We start from the raw sequence: 18,930 nt of genomic DNA on the forward strand, positions 1-18,930 counted from the left end.
CCTTGGAAGAGGCAGTTGGCTACACGGAGAACTCCGTGTCAAGGTAACGTTATTCAGGGAAGGGACCAGTGTGTAGCTACAGTGTATATTTACTTGGAGAAATCACCAGGAGGTAGGCTGCGTGTTCGCTGGAAACGGGGACCTGATGGCACAGGCCTTGCTTTCCCATTTTGAAAGCTCCATTCATGCTGCCTTGAAACTACCTAAAAAACAGTTTTAGGACGGGTCTCTAGTCGCTGTAGGCAGGGCTCTGGGAAGGGAACAAGTGTTCTCTACATCAACAGGGTGCTTTCATAGCCTGGGAGGGAGCTCCTCCTGAGACGCTCTAGAGCTAAAAGGAAACTTGACGTGAGTCCTTTCCTCAAGGTAAAGCCTCGAATAGCCTGCCGAAGCGGAAGCTTGGAGCAGAGTCCTTGAAGCATTAGCTTTAGGTCTGTTTTCTTTTAAGGTTGGTAAGCTTTCAGGACACCGAGGACCTCGCGTAGGCACCCTATTCCCTGCAAGAACACCTAGTACCGGCAGGCTGCACTAGGCTGCTAAGAAACATCCAGGCCCGGAAACCTTTCCCAGTCACTCTGTGTATGCTGAATGTAGGGCAACACACTGCACTCTTCCTTGGGAGAGCTGGATTTCCTCTGCACTCCAACATCTCCAGGAAATCTGTTCTCTCCCGTCCTACATGTCATGCAAATCTGCCTCATAGCCCTAGGCTGAGCGGCACTGAGAAACCAAAACTGCTTTGCATTCCTCATACAGAGTCATACCTTAAGACCCCATACTTACAGGAGAAAGTCGGCTTTCATTCCTGCCTTAACCACAGCACAGTTGTTCCTCTTACACTGCAGGGTTTTAAAAGAAGCTAAGCCCCGATAAGGTACCTAGAGCGTTCCTTGGGAGAGGCAGTTGGCTACACGGAGAACTCCGTGCCAAGGTAACGTTATTCATGTAAGGGACCAGTGTGTAGCTAGAGTGTATATTTACTTATTAGAAATGACAAGGAGGTAGGCTGCGTGTTCGCTGCAAACGGGGACCTGATGGCACAGGCCTTGCCTTCCCATTTTGAATACTCAATTCATGCTGCCTTGAAACTACCTAAATAACAGTTTTAGGACTGGTCTTTGTCACTGTAGGCAGGGCTCTGGGAAGGGAACGAGTGTTCTCTACATCAACAGGGTGCTTTCATAGCCTGGGAAGGAGCTCCTCCTGAGACGCTCTAGAGCTAAAAGGAAACTTGACGTGAGTCCTTTCCTCAAGGTAAAGCCTCGAATAGCCTGCCGAAGCGGAAGCTTGGAGCAGAGTCCTTGAAGCATTAGCTTTAGGTCTGTTTTCTTTTAAGGTTGGTAAGCTTTCAGGACACCGAGGACCTCGCGTAGGCACCCTATTCCCTGCAAGAACACCTAGTACCGGCAGGCTGCACTAGGCTGCTAAGAAACATCCAGGCCCGGAAACCTTTCCCAGTCACTCTGTGTATGCTGAGTGTAGGGCAACACACTGCACTCTTCCTTGGGAGAGCTGGATTTCCTCTGCACTCCAACATCTCCAGGAAATCTGTTCTCTCACGTCCTACATGTCATGCAAATCTGCCTCATAGCCCTAGGCTGAGCGGCACTGAGAAACCAAAACTGCTTTGCATTCCTCGTACAGAGTCATACCTTAAGACCCCATACTTACAGGAGAAAGTCGGCTTTCGTTCCTGCCTTAACTACAGCACAGTTGTTCCTCTTACACTGCAGGGTTTTAAAAGAAGCTAAGCCCCGATAAGGTACCTAGAGCGTTCCTTGGGAGAGGCAGTTGTCTACACGGAGAACTCCGTGCCAAGAAAACTTTATTCAGGGAAGGGACCAGTGTGTAGCTAGAGTGTATATTTACTTAGTAGAAATCACAAGGAGGTAGGCTGCGTGTTCGCTGCAAACGGGGACCTGATGGCACAGGCCTTGCCTTCCCATTTTGAATACTCAATTCATGCTGCCTTGAAACGACCTAAATAACAGTTTTAGGACTGGTCTCTTGTCACTGTAGGCAGGGCTTTGGGAAGGGCACGAGTGTTCTCTACATCAACAGGGTGCTTCCATAGCCTGGGAGGGAGCTCCTCCTGAGACGCTCTAGAGTTAAAAGGAAACTTGACGTGAGTCCTTTCCTCAAGGTAAAGCCTCGAATAGCCTGCCGAAGCGGAAGCTTGGAGCAGAGTCCTTGAAGCATTAGCTTTAGGTCTGTTTTCTTTTAAGGTTAGTAAGCTTTCAAGACACCGAGGACCTCGCGTAGGCACCCTATTCCCTGCAAGAACACCTAGTACCGGCAGGCTGCACTAGGCTGCTAAGAAACATCCAGGCCCGGAAACCTTTCCCAGTCACTCTGTGTATGCTGAGTGTAGGGCAACACACTGCACTCTTCCTTGGGAGAGCTGGATTTCCTCTGCACTCCAACATCTCCAGGAAATCTGTTCTCTCACGTCCTACATGTCATGCAAATCTGCCTCATAGCCCTAGGCTGAGCGGCACTGAGAAACCAAAACTGCTTTGCATTCCTCGTACAGAGTCATACCTTAAGACCCCATACTTACAGGAGAAAGTCGGCTTTCATTCCTGCCTTAACCACAGCACAGATGTTCCTCTTACACTGCAGGGTTTTAAAAGAAGCTAAGCCCCGATAAGGTACCTAGAGCGTTCCTTGGGAGAGGCAGTTGGCTACACGGAGAACTCCGTGCCAAGAAAACTTTATTCAGGGAAGGGACCAGTGTGTAGCTAGAGTGTATATATACTTAGTAGAAATCTCAAGGAGGTAGGCTGCGTGTTCGCCGGGAAAGGGGACCTAGTGGCCCAGGCCTTGCCTTCCCATTTTGAATGCTCCATTTATGCTGCTTTAGGACGGGTCTCTAGTCACTGTAGGCAGGGCATTGGGAAGTGCACGAGTGTTCTCTACATCAACAGGGTGCTTTCATAGCCTGGGAGGGAGCTCCTCCTGAGACGCTCTAGAGCTAAAAGGAAACTTGACGTGAGTCCTTTCCTCAAGGTAAAGCCTCGAATAGCCTGCCGAAGCGGAAGATTGGAGCAGAGTGCTTGAAGCATTAGCTTTAGGTCTGTTTTCTTTTAAGGTTAGTAAGCTTTCAAGACACCGAGGACCTCGCGTGGGCACCCTATTCCCTGCAAGAACACCTAGTTCCGGCAGGCTCCACAAGGCTGCTAAGAAACATCCAGGCCCGGAAACCTTTCCCAGTCACTCTGTGTATGCTGAGTGTAGAACAACACACTGCACTCTTCCTTGGGAGACCTACGTTTCCTCAGCACTCCAACATCTCCAGGAAATCTGTTCTCTCACGTCCTACATGTCATGCAATTCTGCCACATAGCCCTAGGCTGAGCGGCACTGAGAAACCAAAACTGCTTTGCATTCCTCGTACAGAGTCATACCTTAAGACCCCATACTTTCAGGAGAAAGTCGGCTTTCATTCCTGCCTTAACCACAGCACAGTTGTTCCTCTTACACTGCAGGGTTTTAAAAGAAGCTAAGCCCCGATAAGGTACCTAGAGCGTTCCTTGGGAGAGGCAGTTGGCTACACGGAGAACTCCGTGCCAAGGTAACGTTATTCATGTAAGGGACCAGTGTGTAGCTAGAGTGTATATTTACTTAGTAGAAATCACAAGGAGGTAGGCTGCGTGTTCGCTGCAAACGGGGACCTGATGGCACAGGCCTTGCCTTCCCATTTTGAATACTCAATTCATGCTGCCTTGAAACTACCTAAATAACAGTTTTAGGACTGGTCTTTGTCACTGTAGGCAGGGCTCTGGGAAGGGCACGAGTGTTCTCTACATCAACAGGGTGCTTTCATAGCCTGGGTGGGAGCTCCTCCTGAGACGCTCTAGAGCTAAAAGGAAACTTGACGTGAGTCCTTTCCTCAAGGTAAAGCCTCGAATAGCCTGCCGAAGCGGAAGATTGGAGCAGAGTGCTTGAAGCATTAGCTTTAGGTCTGTTTTCTTTTAAGGTTAGTAAGGTTTCAAGACACCGAGGACCTCGCGTGGGCACCCAATTCCCTGCAAGAACACCTAGTAGCAGCAGGCTGCACTAGGCTGCTAAGAAATATCCAGGCCTGAAAACATTTCCCAGTCACTCTGTGTATGCTGAGTGTAGGGCAACACACTGCACTCTTCCTTGGGAGATCTAGGTGTCCTCAGCACTCCAACAGCTCCAGGAAATCTGTTCTCTCACGTCCTACATGTCATGCAAATCTGCCTCATAGCCTTAGGCTGAGCGGCACTAAGGAACGAAATTGCTTCGCATTCCTTGTACAGAGTCATATCTTACGACCCCATACTTACAGGAGAAAGTCGGCTTGCGTTCTGTCCTTAACCACAGCACAGATGTTCCTCTTACACTGCAGGGTTTTAGAAGAAGCTAAGCCCCGATAGCGTACTTAGAGCGTTCCTTGGAAGAGGCAGTTGGCTACACGGAGAACTCCGTGTCAAGGTAACGTTATTCAGGGAAGGGACCAGTGTGTAGCTACAGTGTATATTTACTTGGAGAAATCACCAGGAGGTAGGCTGCGTGTTCGCTGGAAACGGAGACCTGATGGCACAGGCCTTGCTTTCCCATTTTGAAAGCTCCATTCATGCTGCCTTGAAACTACCTAAAAAACAGTTTTAGGACGGGTCTCTAGTCGCTGTAGGCAGGGCTCTGGGAAGGGAACAAGTGTTCTCTACATCAACAGGGTGCTTTCATAGCCTGGGAGGGAGCTCCTCCTGAGACGCTCTAGAGCTAAAAGGAAACTTGACGTGAGTCCTTTCCTCAAGGTAAAGCCTCGAATAGCCTGCCGAAGCGGAAGCTTGGAGCAGAGTCCTTGAAGCATTAGCTTTAGGTCTGTTTTCTTTTAAGGTTGGTAAGCTTTCAGGACACCGAGGACCTCGCGTAGGCACCCTATTCCCTGCAAGAACACCTAGTACCGGCAGGCTGCACTAGGCTGCTAAGAAACATCCAGGCCCGGAAACCTTTCCCAGTCACTCTGTGTATGCTGAATGTAGGGCAACACACTGCACTCTTCCTTGGGAGAGCTGGATTTCCTCTGCACTCCAACATCTCCAGGAAATCTGTTCTCTCCCGTCCTACATGTCATGCAAATCTGCCTCATAGCCCTAGGCTGAGCGGCACTGAGAAACCAAAACTGCTTTGCATTCCTCATACAGAGTCATACCTTAAGACCCCATACTTACAGGAGAAAGTCGGCTTTCATTCCTGCCTTAACCACAGCACAGTTGTTCCTCTTACACTGCAGGGTTTTAAAAGAAGCTAAGCCCCGATAAGGTACCTAGAGCGTTCCTTGGGAGAGGCAGTTGGCTACACGGAGAACTCCGTGCCAAGGTAACGTTATTCATGTAAGGGACCAGTGTGTAGCTAGAGTGTATATTTACTTAGTAGAAATCACAAGGAGGTAGGCTGCGTGTTCGCTGCAAACGGGGACCTGATGGCACAGGCCTTGCCTTCCCATTTTGAATACTCAATTCATGCTGCCTTGAAACTACCTAAATAACAGTTTTAGGACTGGTCTTTGTCACTGTAGGCAGGGCTCTGGGAAGGGAACGAGTGTTCTCTACATCAACAGGGTGCTTTCATAGCCTGGGAAGGAGCTCCTCCTGAGACGCTCTAGAGCTAAAAGGAAACTTGACGTGAGTCCTTTCCTCAAGGTAAAGCCTCGAATAGCCTGCCGAAGCGGAAGCTTGGAGCAGAGTCCTTGAAGCATTAGCTTTAGGTCTGTTTTCTTTTAAGGTTGGTAAGCTTTCAGGACACCGAGGACCTCGCGTAGGCACCCTATTCCCTGCAAGAACACCTAGTACCGGCAGGCTGCACTAGGCTGCTAAGAAACATCCAGGCCCGGAAACCTTTCCCAGTCACTCTGTGTATGCTGAGTGTAGGGCAACACACTGCACTCTTCCTTGGGAGAGCTGGATTTCCTCTGCACTCCAACATCTCCAGGAAATCTGTTCTCTCACGTCCTACATGTCATGCAAATCTGCCTCATAGCCCTAGGCTGAGCGGCACTGAGAAACCAAAACTGCTTTGCATTCCTCGTACAGAGTCATACCTTAAGACCCCATACTTACAGGAGAAAGTCGGCTTTCGTTCCTGCCTTAACTACAGCACAGTTGTTCCTCTTACACTGCAGGGTTTTAAAAGAAGCTAAGCCCCGATAAGGTACCTAGAGCGTTCCTTGGGAGAGGCAGTTGTCTACACGGAGAACTCCGTGCCAAGAAAACTTTATTCAGGGAAGGGACCAGTGTGTAGCTAGAGTGTATATTTACTTAGTAGAAATCACAAGGAGGTAGGCTGCGTGTTCGCTGCAAACGGGGACCTGATGGCACAGGCCTTGCCTTCCCATTTTGAATACTCAATTCATGCTGCCTTGAAACGACCTAAATAACAGTTTTAGGACTGGTCTCTTGTCACTGTAGGCAGGGCTTTGGGAAGGGCACGAGTGTTCTCTACATCAACAGGGTGCTTCCATAGCCTGGGAGGGAGCTCCTCCTGAGACGCTCTAGAGTTAAAAGGAAACTTGACGTGAGTCCTTTCCTCAAGGTAAAGCCTCGAATAGCCTGCCGAAGCGGAAGCTTGGAGCAGAGTCCTTGAAGCATTAGCTTTAGGTCTGTTTTCTTTTAAGGTTAGTAAGCTTTCAAGACACCGAGGACCTCGCGTAGGCACCCTATTCCCTGCAAGAACACCTAGTACCGGCAGGCTGCACTAGGCTGCTAAGAAACATCCAGGCCCGGAAACCTTTCCCAGTCACTCTGTGTATGCTGAGTGTAGGGCAACACACTGCACTCTTCCTTGGGAGAGCTGGATTTCCTCTGCACTCCAACATCTCCAGGAAATCTGTTCTCTCACGTCCTACATGTCATGCAAATCTGCCTCATAGCCCTAGGCTGAGCGGCACTGAGAAACCAAAACTGCTTTGCATTCCTCGTACAGAGTCATACCTTAAGACCCCATACTTACAGGAGAAAGTCGGCTTTCATTCCTGCCTTAACCACAGCACAGATGTTCCTCTTACACTGCAGGGTTTTAAAAGAAGCTAAGCCCCGATAAGGTACCTAGAGCGTTCCTTGGGAGAGGCAGTTGGCTACACGGAGAACTCCGTGCCAAGAAAACTTTATTCAGGGAAGGGACCAGTGTGTAGCTAGAGTGTATATATACTTAGTAGAAATCTCAAGGAGGTAGGCTGCGTGTTCGCCGGGAAAGGGGACCTAGTGGCCCAGGCCTTGCCTTCCCATTTTGAATGCTGCATTTATGCTGCTTTAGGACGGGTCTCTAGTCACTGTAGGCAGGGCATTGGGAAGTGCACGAGTGTTCTCTACATCAACAGGGTGCTTTCATAGCCTGGGAGGGAGCTCCTCCTGAGACGCTCTAGAGCTAAAAGGAAACTTGACGTGAGTCCTTTCCTCAAGGTAAAGCCTCGAATAGCCTGCCGAAGCGGAAGATTGGAGCAGAGTGCTTGAAGCATTAGCTTTAGGTCTGTTTTCTTTTAAGGTTAGTAAGCTTTCAAGACACCGAGGACCTCGCGTGGGCACCCTATTCCCTGCAAGAACACCTAGTTCCGGCAGGCTCCACAAGGCTGCTAAGAAACATCCAGGCCCGGAAACCTTTCCCAGTCACTCTGTGTATGCTGAGTGTAGAACAACACACTGCACTCTTCCTTGGGAGACCTACGTTTCCTCAGCACTCCAACATCTCCAGGAAATCTGTTCTCTCACGTCCTACATGTCATGCAATTCTGCCACATAGCCCTAGGCTGAGCGGCACTGAGAAACCAAAACTGCTTTGCATTCCTCGTACAGAGTCATACCTTAAGACCCCATACTTACAGGAGAAAGTCGGCTTTCATTCCTGCCTTAACCACAGCACAGTTGTTCCTCTTACACTGCAGGGTTTTAAAAGAAGCTAAGCCCCGATAAGGTACCTAGAGCGTTCCTTGGGAGAGGCAGTTGGCTACACGGAGAACTCCGTGCCAAGGTAACGTTATTCATGTAAGGGACCAGTGTGTAGCTAGAGTGTATATTTACTTAGTAGAAATCACAAGGAGGTAGGCTGCGTTTTCGCTGCAAACGGGGACCTGATGGCACAGGCCTTGCCTTCCCATTTTGAATACTCAATTCATGCTGCCTTGAAACTACCTAAATAACAGTTTTAGGACTGGTCTTTGTCACTGTAGGCAGGGCTCTGGGAAGGGCACGAGTGTTCTCTACATCAACAGGGTGCTTTCATAGCCTGGGTGGGAGCTCCTCCTGAGACGCTCTAGAGCTAAAAGGAAACTTGACGTGAGTCCTTTCCTCAAGGTAAAGCCTCGAATAGCCTGCCGAAGCGGAAGATTGGAGCAGAGTGCTTGAAGCATTAGCTTTAGGTCTGTTTTCTTTTAAGGTTAGTAAGCTTTCAAGACACCGAGGACCTCGCGTGGGCACCCAATTCCCTGCAAGAACACCTAGTAGCAGCAGGCTCCACTAGGCTGCTAAGAAATATCCAGGCCTGAAAACATTTCCCAGTCACTCTGTGTATGCTGAGTGTAGGGCAACACACTGCACTCTTCCTTGGGAGATCTAGGTGTCCTCAGCACTCCAACAGCTCCAGGAAATCTGTTCTCTCACGTCCTACATGTCATGCAAATCTGCCTCATAGCCTTAGGCTGAGCGGCACTAAGGAACGAAATTGCTTCGCATTCCTTGTACAGAGTCATATCTTACGACCCCATACTTACAGGAGAAAGTCGGCTTGCGTTCTGTCCTTAACCACAGCACAGATGTTCCTCTTACACTGCAGGGTTTTAGAAGAAGCTAAGCCCCGATAGCGTACTTAGAGCGTTCCTTGGAAGAGGCAGTTGGCTACACGGAGAACTCCGTGTCAAGGTAACGTTATTCAGGGAAGGGACCAGTGTGTAGCTACAGTGTATATTTACTTGGAGAAATCACCAGGAGGTAGGCTGCGTGTTCGCTGGAAACGGGGACCTGATGGCACAGGCCTTGCTTTCCCATTTTGAAAGCTCCATTCATGCTGCCTTGAAACTACCTAAAAAACAGTTTTAGGACGGGTCTCTAGTCGCTGTAGGCAGGGCTCTGGGAAGGGAACAAGTGTTCTCTACATCAACAGGGTGCTTTCATAGCCTGGGAGGGAGCTCCTCCTGAGACGCTCTAGAGCTAAAAGGAAACTTGACGTGAGTCCTTTCCTCAAGGTAAAGCCTCGAATAGCCTGCCGAAGCGGAAGCTTGGAGCAGAGTCCTTGAAGCATTAGCTTTAGGTCTGTTTTCTTTTAAGGTTGGTAAGCTTTCAGGACACCGAGGACCTCGCGTAGGCACCCTATTCCCTGCAAGAACACCTAGTACCGGCAGGCTGCACTAGGCTGCTAAGAAACATCCAGGCCCGGAAACCTTTCCCAGTCACTCTGTGTATGCTGAATGTAGGGCAACACACTGCACTCTTCCTTGGGAGAGCTGGATTTCCTCTGCACTCCAACATCTCCAGGAAATCTGTTCTCTCCCGTCCTACATGTCATGCAAATCTGCCTCATAGCCCTAGGCTGAGCGGCACTGAGAAACCAAAACTGCTTTGCATTCCTCATACAGAGTCATACCTTAAGACCCCATACTTACAGGAGAAAGTCGGCTTTCATTCCTGCCTTAACCACAGCACAGTTGTTCCTCTTACACTGCAGGGTTTTAAAAGAAGCTAAGCCCCGATAAGGTACCTAGAGCGTTCCTTGGGAGAGGCAGTTGGCTACACGGAGAACTCCGTGCCAAGGTAACGTTATTCATGTAAGGGACCAGTGTGTAGCTAGAGTGTATATTTACTTAGTAGAAATCACAAGGAGGTAGGCTGCGTGTTCGCTGCAAACGGGGACCTGATGGCACAGGCCTTGCCTTCCCATTTTGAATACTCAATTCATGCTGCCTTGAAACTACCTAAATAACAGTTTTAGGACTGGTCTTTGTCACTGTAGGCAGGGCTCTGGGAAGGGAACGAGTGTTCTCTACATCAACAGGGTGCTTTCATAGCCTGGGAAGGAGCTCCTCCTGAGACGCTCTAGAGCTAAAAGGAAACTTGACGTGAGTCCTTTCCTCAAGGTAAAGCCTCGAATAGCCTGCCGAAGCGGAAGCTTGGAGCAGAGTCCTTGAAGCATTAGCTTTAGGTCTGTTTTCTTTTAAGGTTGGTAAGCTTTCAGGACACCGAGGACCTCGCGTAGGCACCCTATTCCCTGCAAGAACACCTAGTACCGGCAGGCTGCACTAGGCTGCTAAGAAACATCCAGGCCCGGAAACCTTTCCCAGTCACTCTGTGTATGCTGAGTGTAGGGCAACACACTGCACTCTTCCTTGGGAGAGCTGGATTTCCTCTGCACTCCAACATCTCCAGGAAATCTGTTCTCTCACGTCCTACATGTCATGCAAATCTGCCTCATAGCCCTAGGCTGAGCGGCACTGAGAAACCAAAACTGCTTTGCATTCCTCGTACAGAGTCATACCTTAAGACCCCATACTTACAGGAGAAAGTCGGCTTTCGTTCCTGCCTTAACTACAGCACAGTTGTTCCTCTTACACTGCAGGGTTTTAAAAGAAGCTAAGCCCCGATAAGGTACCTAGAGCGTTCCTTGGGAGAGGCAGTTGTCTACACGGAGAACTCCGTGCCAAGAAAACTTTATTCAGGGAAGGGACCAGTGTGTAGCTAGAGTGTATATTTACTTAGTAGAAATCACAAGGAGGTAGGCTGCGTGTTCGCTGCAAACGGGGACCTGATGGCACAGGCCTTGCCTTCCCATTTTGAATACTCAATTCATGCTGCCTTGAAACGACCTAAATAACAGTTTTAGGACTGGTCTCTTGTCACTGTAGGCAGGGCTTTGGGAAGGGCACGAGTGTTCTCTACATCAACAGGGTGCTTCCATAGCCTGGGAGGGAGCTCCTCCTGAGACGCTCTAGAGTTAAAAGGAAACTTGACGTGAGTCCTTTCCTCAAGATAAAGCCTCGAATAGCCTGCCGAAGCGGAAGCTTGGAGCAGAGTCCTTGAAGCATTAGCTTTAGGTCTGTTTTCTTTTAAGGTTAGTAAGCTTTCAAGACACCGAGGACCTCGCGTAGGCACCCTATTCCCTGCAAGAACACCTAGTACCGGCAGGCTGCACTAGGCTGCTAAGAAACATCCAGGCCCGGAAACCTTTCCCAGTCACTCTGTGTATGCTGAGTGTAGGGCAACACACTGCACTCTTCCTTGGGAGAGCTGGATTTCCTCTGCACTCCAACATCTCCAGGAAATCTGTTCTCTCACGTCCTACATGTCATGCAAATCTGCCTCATAGCCCTAGGCTGAGCGGCACTGAGAAACCAAAACTGCTTTGCATTCCTCGTACAGAGTCATACCTTAAGACCCCATACTTACAGGAGAAAGTCGGCTTTCATTCCTGCCTTAACCACAGCACAGATGTTCCTCTTACACTGCAGGGTTTTAAAAGAAGCTAAGCCCCGATAAGGTACCTAGAGCGTTCCTTGGGAGAGGCAGTTGGCTACACGGAGAACTCCGTGCCAAGAAAACTTTATTCAGGGAAGGGACCAGTGTGTAGCTAGAGTGTATATATACTTAGTAGAAATCTCAAGGAGGTAGGCTGCGTGTTCGCCGGGAAAGGGGACCTAGTGGCCCAGGCCTTGCCTTCCCATTTTGAATGCTCCATTTATGCTGCTTTAGGACGGGTCTCTAGTCACTGTAGGCAGGGCATTGGGAAGTGCACGAGTGTTCTCTACATCAACAGGGTGCTTTCATAGCCTGGGAGGGAGCTCCTCCTGAGACGCTCTAGAGCTAAAAGGAAACTTGACGTGAGTCCTTTCCTCAAGGTAAAGCCTCGAATAGCCTGCCGAAGCGGAAGCTTGGAGCAGAGTCCTTGAAGCATTAGCTTTAGGTCTGTTTTCTTTTAAGGTTGGTAAGCTTTCAGGACACCGAGGACCTCGCGTAGGCACCCTATTCCCTGCAAGAACACCTAGTACCGGCAGGCTGCACTAGGCTGCTAAGAAACATCCAGGCCCGGAAACCTTTCCCAGTCACTCTGTGTATGCTGAATGTAGGGCAACACACTGCACTCTTCCTTGGGAGAGCTGGATTTCCTCTGCACTCCAACATCTCCAGGAAATCTGTTCTCTCCCGTCCTACATGTCATGCAAATCTGCCTCATAGCCCTAGGCTGAGCGGCACTGAGAAACCAAAACTGCTTTGCATTCCTCATACAGAGTCATACCTTAAGACCCCATACTTACAGGAGAAAGTCGGCTTTCATTCCTGCCTTAACCACAGCACAGTTGTTCCTCTTACACTGCAGGGTTTTAAAAGAAGCTAAGCCCCGATAAGGTACCTAGAGCGTTCCTTGGGAGAGGCAGTTGGCTACACGGAGAACTCCGTGCCAAGGTAACGTTATTCATGTAAGGGACCAGTGTGTAGCTAGAGTGTATATTTACTTAGTAGAAATCACAAGGAGGTAGGCTGCGTGTTCGCTGCAAACGGGGACCTGATGGCACAGGCCTTGCCTTCCCATTTTGAATACTCAATTCATGCTGCCTTGAAACTACCTAAATAACAGTTTTAGGACTGGTCTTTGTCACTGTAGGCAGGGCTCTGGGAAGGGAACGAGTGTTCTCTACATCAACAGGGTGCTTTCATAGCCTGGGAAGGAGCTCCTCCTGAGACGCTCTAGAGCTAAAAGGAAACTTGACGTGAGTCCTTTCCTCAAGGTAAAGCCTCGAATAGCCTGCCGAAGCGGAAGCTTGGAGCAGAGTCCTTGAAGCATTAGCTTTAGGTCTGTTTTCTTTTAAGGTTGGTAAGCTTTCAGGACACCGAGGACCTCGCGTAGGCACCCTATTCCCTGCAAGAACACCTAGTACCGGCAGGCTGCACTAGGCTGCTAAGAAACATCCAGGCCCGGAAACCTTTCCCAGTCACTCTGTGTATGCTGAGTGTAGGGCAACACACTGCACTCTTCCTTGGGAGAGCTGGATTTCCTCTGCACTCCAACATCTCCAGGAAATCTGTTCTCTCACGTCCTACATGTCATGCAAATCTGCCTCATAGCCCTAGGCTGAGCGGCACTGAGAAACCAAAACTGCTTTGCATTCCTCGTACAGAGTCATACCTTAAGACCCCATACTTACAGGAGAAAGTCGGCTTTCGTTCCTGCCTTAACTACAGCACAGTTGTTCCTCTTACACTGCAGGGTTTTAAAAGAAGCTAAGCCCCGATAAGGTACCTAGAGCGTTCCTTGGGAGAGGCAGTTGTCTACACGGAGAACTCCGTGCCAAGAAAACTTTATTCAGGGAAGGGACCAGTGTGTAGCTAGAGTGTATATTTACTTAGTAGAAATCACAAGGAGGTAGGCTGCGTGTTCGCTGCAAACGGGGACCTGATGGCACAGGCCTTGCCTTCCCATTTTGAATACTCAATTCATGCTGCCTTGAAACGACCTAAATAACAGTTTTAGGACTGGTCTCTTGTCACTGTAGGCAGGGCTTTGGGAAGGGCACGAGTGTTCTCTACATCAACAGGGTGCTTCCATAGCCTGGGAGGGAGCTCCTCCTGAGACGCTCTAGAGTTAAAAGGAAACTTGACGTGAGTCCTTTCCTCAAGGTAAAGCCTCGAATAGCCTGCCGAAGCGGAAGCTTGGAGCAGAGTCCTTGAAGCATTAGCTTTAGGTCTGTTTTCTTTTAAGGTTAGTAAGCTTTCAAGACACCGAGGACCTCGCGTAGGCACCCTATTCCCTGCAAGAACACCTAGTACCGGCAGGCTGCACTAGGCTGCTAAGAAACATCCAGGCCCGGAAACCTTTCCCAGTCACTCTGTGTATGCTGAGTGTAGGGCAACACACTGCACTCTTCCTTGGGAGAGCTGGATTTCCTCTGCACTCCAACATCTCCAGGAAATCTGTTCTCTCACGTCCTACATGTCATGCAAATCTGCCTCATAGCCCTAGGCTGAGCGGCACTGAGAAACCAAAACTGCTTTGCATTCCTCGTACAGAGTCATACCTTAAGACCCCATACTTACAGGAGAAAGTCGGCTTTCATTCCTGCCTTAACCACAGCACAGATGTTCCTCTTACACTGCAGGGTTTTAAAAGAAGCTAAGCCCCGATAAGGTACCTAGAGCGTTCCTTGGGAGAGGCAGTTGGCTACACGGAGAACTCCGTGCCAAGAAAACTTTATTCAGGGAAGGGACCAGTGTGTAGCTAGAGTGTATATATACTTAGTAGAAATCTCAAGGAGGTAGGCTGCGTGTTCGCCGGGAAAGGGGACCTAGTGGCCCAGGCCTTGCCTTCCCATTTTGAATGCTCCATTTATGCTGCTTTAGGACGGGTCTCTAGTCACTGTAGGCAGGGCATTGGGAAGTGCACGAGTGTTCTCTACATCAACAGGGTGCTTTCATAGCCTGGGAGGGAGCTCCTCCTGAGACGCTCTAGAGCTAAAAGGAAACTTGACGTGAGTCCTTTCCTCAAGGTAAAGCCTCGAATAGCCTGCCGAAGCGGAAGCTTGGAGCAGAGTCCTTGAAGCATTAGCTTTAGGTGTGTTTTCTTTTAAGGTTGGTAAGCTTTCAGGACACCGAGGACCTCGCGTAGGCACCCTATTCTCTGCAAGAACACCTAGTACCGGCAGGCTGCACTAGGCTGCTAAGAAACATCCAGGCCCGGAAACCTTTCCCAGTCACTCTGTGTATGCTGAATGTAGGGCAACACACTGCACTCTTCCTTGGGAGAGCTGGATTTCCTCTGCACTCCAACATCTCCAGGAAATCTGTTCTCTCCCGTCCTACATGTCATGCAAATCTGCCTCATAGCCCTAGGCTGAGCGGCACTGAGAAACCAAAACTGCTTTGCATTCCTCATACAGAGTCATACCTTAAGACCCCATACTTACAGGAGAAAGTCGGCTTTCATTCCTGCCTTAACCACAGCACAGTTGTTCCTCTTACACTGCAGGGTTTTAAAAGAAGCTAAGCCCCGATAAGGTACCTAGAGCGTTCCTTGGGAGAGGCAGTTGGCTACACGGAGAACTCCGTGCCAAGGTAACGTTATTCATGTAAGGGACCAGTGTGTAGCTAGAGTGTATATTTACTTAGTAGAAATCACAAGGAGGTAGGCTGCGTGTTCGCTGCAAACGGGGACCTGATGGCACAGGCCTTGCCTTCCCATTTTGAATACTCAATTCATGCTGCCTTGAAACTACCTAAATAACAGTTTTAGGACTGGTCTTTGTCACTGTAGGCAGGGCTCTGGGAAGGGCACGAGTGTTCTCTACATCAACAGGGTGCTTTCATAGCCTGGGTGGGAGCTCCTCCTGAGACGCTCTAGAGCTAAAAGGAAACTTGACGTGAGTCCTTTCCTCAAGGTAAAGCCTCGAATAGCCTGCCGAAGCGGAAGATTGGAGCAGAGTGCTTGAAGCATTAGCTTTAGGTCTGTTTTCTTTTAAGGTTAGTAAGGTTTCAAGACACCGAGGACCTCGCGTGGGCACCCAATTCCCTGCAAGAACACCTAGTAGCAGCAGGCTGCACTAGGCTGCTAAGAAATATCCAGGCCTGAAAACATTTCCCAGTCACTCTGTGTATGCTGAGTGTAGGGCAACACACTGCACTCTTCCTTGGGAGATCTAGGTGTCCTCAGCACTCCAACAGCTCCAGGAAATCTGTTCTCTCACGTCCTACATGTCATGCAAATCTGCCTCATAGCCTTAGGCTGAGCGGCACTAAGGAACGAAAATTGCTTCGCATTCCTTGTACAGAGTCATATCTTACGACCCCATACTTACAGGAGAAAGTCGGCTTGCGTTCTGTCCTTAACCACAGCACAGATGTTCCTCTTACACTGCAGGGTTTTAGAAGAAGCTAAGCCCCGATAGCGTACTTAGAGCGTTCCTTGGAAGAGGCAGTTGGCTACACGGAGAACTCCGTGTCAAGGTAACGTTATTCAGGGAAGGGACCAGTGTGTAGCTACAGTGTATATTTACTTGGAGAAATCACCAGGAGGTAGGCTGCGTGTTCGCTGGAAACGGGGACCTGATGGCACAGGCCTTGCTTTCCCATTTTGAAAGCTCCATTCATGCTGCCTTGAAACTACCTAAAAAACAGTTTTAGGACGGGTCTCTAGTCGCTGTAGGCAGGGCTCTGGGAAGGGAACAAGTGTTCTCTACATCAACAGGGTGCTTTCATAGCCTGGGAGGGAGCTCCTCCTGAGACGCTCTAGAGCTAAAAGGAAACTTGACGTGAGTCCTTTCCTCAAGGTAAAGCCTCGAATAGCCTGCCGAAGCGGAAGCTTGGAGCAGAGTCCTTGAAGCATTAGCTTTAGGTCTGTTTTCTTTTAAGGTTGGTAAGCTTTCAGGACACCGAGGACCTCGCGTAGGCACCCTATTCCCTGCAAGAACACCTAGTACCGGCAGGCTGCACTAGGCTGCTAAGAAACATCCAGGCCCGGAAACCTTTCCCAGTCACTCTGTGTATGCTGAATGTAGGGCAACACACTGCACTCTTCCTTGGGAGAGCTGGATTTCCTCTGCACTCCAACATCTCCAGGAAATCTGTTCTCTCCCGTCCTACATGTCATGCAAATCTGCCTCATAGCCCTAGGCTGAGCGGCACTGAGAAACCAAAACTGCTTTGCATTCCTCATACAGAGTCATACCTTAAGACCCCATACTTACAGGAGAAAGTCGGCTTTCATTCCTGCCTTAACCACAGCACAGTTGTTCCTCTTACACTGCAGGGTTTTAAAAGAAGCTAAGCCCCGATAAGGTACCTAGAGCGTTCCTTGGGAGAGGCAGTTGGCTACACGGAGAACTCCGTGCCAAGGTAACGTTATTCATGTAAGGGACCAGTGTGTAGCTAGAGTGTATATTTACTTAGTAGAAATCACAAGGAGGTAGGCTGCGTGTTCGCTGCAAACGGGGACCTGATGGCACAGGCCTTGCCTTCCCATTTTGAATACTCAATTCATGCTGCCTTGAAACTACCTAAATAACAGTTTTAGGACTGGTCTTTGTCACTGTAGGCAGGGCTCTGGGAAGGGAACGAGTGTTCTCTACATCAACAGGGTGCTTTCATAGCCTGGGAAGGAGCTCCTCCTGAGACGCTCTAGAGCTAAAAGGAAACTTGACGTGAGTCCTTTCCTCAAGGTAAAGCCTCGAATAGCCTGCCGAAGCGGAAGCTTGGAGCAGAGTCCTTGAAGCATTAGCTTTAGGTCTGTTTTCTTTTAAGGTTGGTAAGCTTTCAGGACACCGAGGACCTCGCGTAGGCACCCTATTCCCTGCAAGAACACCTAGTACCGGCAGGCTGCACTAGGCTGCTAAGAAACATCCAGGCCCGGAAACCTTTCCCAGTCACTCTGTGTATGCTGAGTGTAGGGCAACACACTGCACTCTTCCTTGGGAGAGCTGGATTTCCTCTGCACTCCAACATCTCCAGGAAATCTGTTCTCTCACGTCCTACATGTCATGCAAATCTGCCTCATAGCCCTAGGCTGAGCGGCACTGAGAAACCAAAACTGCTTTGCATTCCTCGTACAGAGTCATACCTTAAGACCCCATACTTACAGGAGAAAGTCGGCTTTCGTTCCTGCCTTAACTACAGCACAGTTGTTCCTCTTACACTGCAGGGTTTTAAAAGAAGCTAAGCCCCGATAAGGTACCTAGAGCGTTCCTTGGGAGAGGCAGTTGTCTACACGGAGAACTCCGTGCCAAGAAAACTTTATTCAGGGAAGGGACCAGTGTGTAGCTAGAGTGTATATTTACTTAGTAGAAATCACAAGGAGGTAGGCTGCGTGTTCGCTGCAAACGGGGACCTGATGGCACAGGCCTTGCCTTCCCATTTTGAATACTCAATTCATGCTGCCTTGAAACGACCTAAATAACAGTTTTAGGACTGGTCTCTTGTCACTGTAGGCAGGGCTTTGGGAAGGGCACGAGTGTTCTCTACATCAACAGGGTGCTTCCATAGCCTGGGAGGGAGCTCCTCCTGAGACGCTCTAGAGTTAAAAGGAAACTTGACGTGAGTCCTTTCCTCAAGGTAAAGCCTCGAATAGCCTGCCGAAGCGGAAGCTTGGAGCAGAGTCCTTGAAGCATTAGCTTTAGGTCTGTTTTCTTTTAAGGTTAGTAAGCTTTCAAGACACCGAGGACCTCGCGTAGGCACCCTATTCCCTGCAAGAACACCTAGTACCGGCAGGCTGCACTAGGCTGCTAAGAAACATCCAGGCCCGGAAACCTTTCCCAGTCACTCTGTGTATGCTGAGTGTAGGGCAACACACTGCATTCTTCCTTGGGAGAGCTGGATTTCCTCTGCACTCCAACATCTCCAGGAAATCTGTTCTCTCACGTCCTACATGTCATGCAAATCTGCCTCATAGCCCTAGGCTGAGCGGCACTGAGAAACCAAAACTGCTTTGCATTCCTCGTACAGAGTCATACCTTAAGACCCCATACTTACAGGAGAAAGTCGGCTTTCATTCCTGCCTTAACCACAGCACAGATGTTCCTCTTACACTGCAGGGTTTTAAAAGAAGCTAAGCCCCGATAAGGTACCTAGAGCGTTCCTTGGGAGAGGCAGTTGGCTACACGGAGAACTCCGTGCCAAGAAAACTTTATTCAGGGAAGGGACCAGTGTGTAGCTAGAGTGTATATTTACTTAGTAGAAATCACAAGGAGGTAGGCTGCGTGTTCGCTGCAAACGGGGACCTGATGGCACAGGCCTTGCCTTCCCATTTTGAATACTCAATTCATGCTGCCTTGAAACGACCTAAATAACAGTTTTAGGACTGGTCTCTTGTCACTGTAGGCAGGGCTTTGGGAAGGGCACGAGTGTTCTCTACATCAACAGGGTGCTTCCATAGCCTGGGAGGGAGCTCCTCCTGAGACGCTCTAGAGTTAAAAGGAAACTTGACGTGAGTCCTTTCCTCAAG

The sequence above is a fragment of the Balaenoptera ricei genome, chromosome 13 (genome assembly GCF_028023285.1).
Source record: "Balaenoptera ricei isolate mBalRic1 chromosome 13, mBalRic1.hap2, whole genome shotgun sequence".
Lineage (NCBI taxonomy): Eukaryota > Metazoa > Chordata > Mammalia > Artiodactyla > Balaenopteridae > Balaenoptera > Balaenoptera ricei.